We start from the raw sequence: 5,000 nt of genomic DNA, 5'->3' as shown, positions 1-5,000 counted from the left end.
AAGCACTCTAATTTGTTCAAAGTAAACGTGCCGGCCCACCGAGACACTCAATAAAGAGCACCCTGGTAGGATTTCAACGGGGTCCGCCTCGGGACGCACGAGCACGCACGGGGCGGTCGCACGCCTTCGGCTCGCCCCACCGGCAGGACGTCCCACGATACATGCCAGTTAAACACCGACGGGCGGTGAACCAACAGCGTGGGACACAAATCCAACTACGAGCTTTTTAACCGCAACAACTTTAATATACGCTATTGGAGCTGGAATTACCGCGGCTGCTGGCACCAGACTTGCCCTCCAATAGATACTCGTTAAAGGATTTAAAGTGTACTCATTCCGATTACGGGGCCTCGGATGAGTCCCGTATCGTTATTTTTCGTCACTACCTCCCCGTGCCGGGAGTGGGTAATTTGCGCGCCTGCTGCCTTCCTTGGATGTGGTAGCCGTTTCTCAGGCTCCCTCTCCGGAATCGAACCCTGATTCCCCGTTACCCGTTACAACCATGGTAGGCGCAGAACCTACCATCGACAGTTGATAAGGCAGACATTTGAAAGATGCGTCGCCGGTACGAGGACCGTGCGATCAGCCCAAAGTTATTCAGAGTCACCAAGGCAAACGGACCGGACGAGCCGACCGATTGGTTTTGATCTAATAAAAGCGTCCCTTCCATCTCTGGTCGGGACTCTGTTTGCATGTATTAGCTCTAGAATTACCACAGTTATCCAAGTAACGTGGGTACGATCTAAGGAACCATAACTGATTTAATGAGCCATTCGCGGTTTCACCTTAATGCGGCTTGTACTGAGACATGCATGGCTTAATCTTTGAGACAAGCATATGACTACTGGCAGGATCAACCAGGGAGCTGCGTCAACTAGAGCTGAGCAGCCGGCCGCCCGGGAGTGTGTCCCGGGGGCCCGCGCGAACACGCAAGCGTCCGCTCAATCATTCTGCAAACAGGAGGAGGCTGAGCTCCCCTGCACAATACACCTCGAAACCCTCTCAGGTCCCGGCGGCGCGCAGCGCCGTCCCAAGTACTTGGTCGGGTTCGAGAGAGGCGCAATCGCCCGGAGTTAGGCGAGTAGACGCTTTCGGTGCGACCACCCGTGCTCCCAACTGAGCTTGCCGCTGCCGACAGAGGCCCGGGAGCGTGCTGTCGTGGCATTGCCGGCGGGAGACAACACGCGCCACCTACGGTGACCGGCAGCTCCAACGCCAGCGCCACAGAAGGACAAAAGCCCCACTTGGGTGCCGAAGCGAACTCTCCCAGCACAGCGCACGCGCCAACACATCCGCACAGCTGCGATACAAACCACCAGCGAGAACCGCTGGGGCGACCGAGCAGCAGACGGCGTCGCGGCGCCGAGCGCCGGGCGGCAGCGCATCCTCAACGCACACAGTCCTCAATCGGACCAGCACACTGAAGATGTCCACCGCGCTTCGCACCGGGCCCGCGAGGACCTACTTTGGCCGCACGGCGCCGCGCGCAGGGTGCGCCGGCGCGCAGCTGCGACGCCTGCCGCGTCCGTCGGCCGGCGCGCCTGCCACTGGCCGCCCCCACCAGCCGGCTGTAGCGCGTGCGCCCACGCACCGCGCGGCCAGCACGCCGGGAGGCGCCCCCTCACCGGCCGGGGACGGTCCCACCCAGCCACCGCCGCGTATCGCTTCACACCCAGATGCCGTTCAGTTTCGTCGGCATGGTGGGTATCGCTGGAACAACCGGTTAGTACCTCAACCTATCGTCGCCATCACCGATTCACCCCTAGCGAGAACAACCGCACCACAACAGGTTACCATTTGTTCATTTGCGTAACTTCACCAGAAAACGCAGGCGTCCATCGCCATTTGCAACTTCCACGATTATTGCATGCCTGTGTCAGGTGTCACGCCACACTACGTCTGCCCACATACACGCAACAAAATGTGCACGCCTAGACAATACGTGGAAGGTGGCCCCCGTACGTATGCGATGTCCATTGCTCGAACGACTGTCAACCGGCCTCTGTAGCATGTCGCAGATATGGAACGCGGTGCACCATGCCATCACGGTGTGTGAGGAGAGACGACTAGGTCCGAATACATCAACAGACAGCTCATGCTGATCGCCATCCACGGCGTCCGTTCCTCCCACACGTCTCTATGGCGTACCACACTGCAATCCAGCTCTCATAGGGAGACGACACGTAGCTGCGTGCACAATATTTGCACTGTATGGTCCGCCGTTTTTGGGCGCAGTCGTTGTACGGTCACACATGTGCCACGATGTATCATTCAGTACATAAGGACGAATGTGCAGTACAGATTGTGGTTTACGCGTACGACATTAGCGGACAGTTGACACAGGCCGCACCACAACGTAGCCTGAGTACGTCGCATGCGGAGGGCATTGAACATGCAAAGTTCTCACCAACCAGCTTGCGAAGGCAGGGGGCAAGGTGGGGACGTGGGGAGGGGCGGCATGTACGTCCTGCTGCCATCCACATTACAGTGTACAGCAGGAGCATGTGGAAAGTGAGCAAGACTTGCAAGGTGTTTAACATGAAGCGATACACAGGGGAGCGGGGAGTGCGAGTAGCGAACTATATTGCGAGGGTTGCGGGTGGGCAACACTACACTAATTGAACGAGTCGTATAACAATTACAGAGCAGGTTTAGGCGACAACGTGGGTTACGTTAGGCGACAACGTGGGTTAGGTTAAGGCACGACGTGGGTTAGGTTAAGGCACGACATGGGTTAGGTTAAGGCACAACATGGGTTAGGTTAAGGCACAACATGGGTTAGGTTAAGGCACAACATGGGTTAGGTTAAGGCACAACATGGGTTAGGTTAAGGCACAACATGGGTTAGGTTAAGGCACAACATGGGTTAGGTTAAGGCACAACATGGGTTAGGTTAAGGCACAACATGGGTTAGGTTAAGGCACAACATGGGTTAGGTTAAGGCACAACATGGGTTAGGTTAAGGCACAACATGGGTTAGGTTAAGGCACAACATAGGTTAGGTTAAGGCACAACATAGGTTAGGTTAAGGCACAACATGGGTTAGGTTAAGGCACAACATGGGTTAGGTTAAGGCACAACATGGGTTAGGTTAAGGCACAACATGGGTTAGGTTAAGGCACAACATGGGTTAGGTTAAGGCACAACATGGGTTAGGTTAAGGCACAACATGGGTTAGGTTAAGGCACAACATGGGTTAGGTTAAGGCACAACATGGGTTAGGTTAAGGCACAACATGGGTTAGGTTAAGGCACAACATGGGTTAGGTTAAGGCACAACATGGGTTAGGTTAAGGCACAACATGGGTTAGGTTAAGGCACAACATGGGTTAGGTTAAGGCACAACATGGGTTAGGTTAAGGCACAACATGGGTTAGGTTAAGGCACAACATGGGTTAGGTTAAGGCACAACATGGGTTAGGTTAAGGCACAACATGGGTTAGGTTAAGGCACAACATGGGTTAGGTTAAGGCACAACATGGGTTAGGTTAAGGCACAACATGGGTTAGGTTAAGGCACAACATGGGTTAGGTTAAGGCACAACATGGGTTAGGTTAAGGCACAACATGGGTTAGGTTAAGGCACAACATGGGTTAGGTTAAGGCACAACATGGGTTAGGTTAAGGCACAACATGGGTTAGGTTAAGGCACAACATGGGTTAGGTTAAGGCACAACATGGGTTAGGTTAAGGCACAACATAGGTTAGGTTAAGGCACAACATAGGTTAGGTTAAGGCACAACATAGGTTAGGTTAAGGCACAACATAGGTTAGGTTAAGGCACAACATAGGTTAGGTTAAGGCACAACATAGGTTAGGTTAAGGCACAACATAGGTTAGGTTAAGGCACAACATAGGTTAGGTTAAGGTACAACATAGGTTAGGTTAAGGTACAACATAGGTTAGGTTAAGGTACAACATAGGTTAGGTTAAGGTACAACATAGGTTAGGTTAGGTTAGGTTACACGTTGTTGTAAGGAAAGGTGTAGGGGGGGGCGGGGGCGGCAGGTTCGTTGATAGTGATTATAGTAAGTGAATGCTTGTGACATGATCAGATTTGTCACGTCAGGATGCACCTTTGGCTTATTAGAGGCGGCGCTCCAATTCTATGCTTGTGTCAGACCTGTGTCTTTGACTCATGTCATTGTTTGTGCGCTGTGACAGGAGGTACTATTGTGATGTTGGGTGCACCGTTGTATAGGACATGTGTGGGTGTTGGTGCCTGATCTGCGCAATGGTGGATGTCGAAAGGGTGGGATATTGTATTTTCCGCATGGACCTCCTGGTCTGGTTGTGATAGTGTGGATTGTGTAATGTGGCGGAGAGGATGCACTGGATGTTGTTCCATGCTGGTGCTTACATATTGTATGTGCGCCCGTTAGAAGCAGAGAGTGGTGCGTGATCAGAGTGGCTGGCTGACGTGTGGTTCCCATTGTGGGCAGACTCTTTCAGCATGTATACGGACAGTTGTATATATATTCTGTAGTTTGATGGCTCTGCATTGATTACTAATCAGCGCCGTGTGTACGGGTAATCTGGTTCCAGTCCAAAATGTTCCATCTGTGTACATTAGTGACAAAGACTCCCCTCATGCAGTGGGGCTCGGTCTGTTATAACTCTTCCGCGTAATATATTTGCCCCACGTTTTTGCGACTGCGAGTGCGAGTGCAACGCGCATGGGGACCGACATGCTGATGGCTCGGTATCGGACGCCGTACAGTGAGCAACGCGATCGCGTCTCTCGCTCGTAAGTGGTACAGGTCGCGGCTCATGTATAGGGACAGCGGGAATGTCGCATATTGGCAATAACTCTTCATGAAACGCACGTTATAGGGGTGGATTGCACTTTACGAGTGCGGGAAACGTCCGCCGTTCATCCGCTGGAGGTGCGCGTTTGGCGGTTGGGGTGGTGCACGAACGGGTGCGGGTGGAGTCATTGCCGGTCCACGGCTTCGTGCGGCAGAGCCACTGGAGATTGGGTGCTATGGTCGACAGAGGCTGC

The 5,000-nt window shown here is 53.3% G+C and overlaps 1 non-coding gene across 1 annotated transcript in view; it reads right to left on the bottom strand.

Annotated features, from left to right (window-relative positions):
• The window catches only part of LOC124772448, a 1,909-nt gene extending 1,045 nt beyond the window's left edge, over nucleotides 1–864 (bottom strand). Inside the window, exon 1 of the ribosomal RNA XR_007014034.1 lies at nucleotides 1–864. This exon is cut by the window's left edge and continues 1,045 nt beyond it. This is a non-coding gene — a ribosomal RNA (small subunit ribosomal RNA).
• Nucleotides 865–5,000: the final 4,136 nt, after the last annotated feature.

Source organism: Schistocerca piceifrons, unplaced genomic scaffold, assembly GCF_021461385.2.
Source record: "Schistocerca piceifrons isolate TAMUIC-IGC-003096 unplaced genomic scaffold, iqSchPice1.1 HiC_scaffold_939, whole genome shotgun sequence".
NCBI lineage: Eukaryota > Metazoa > Arthropoda > Insecta > Orthoptera > Acrididae > Schistocerca > Schistocerca piceifrons.
This window is presented reverse-complemented; position numbering and strand designations above follow the sequence as displayed.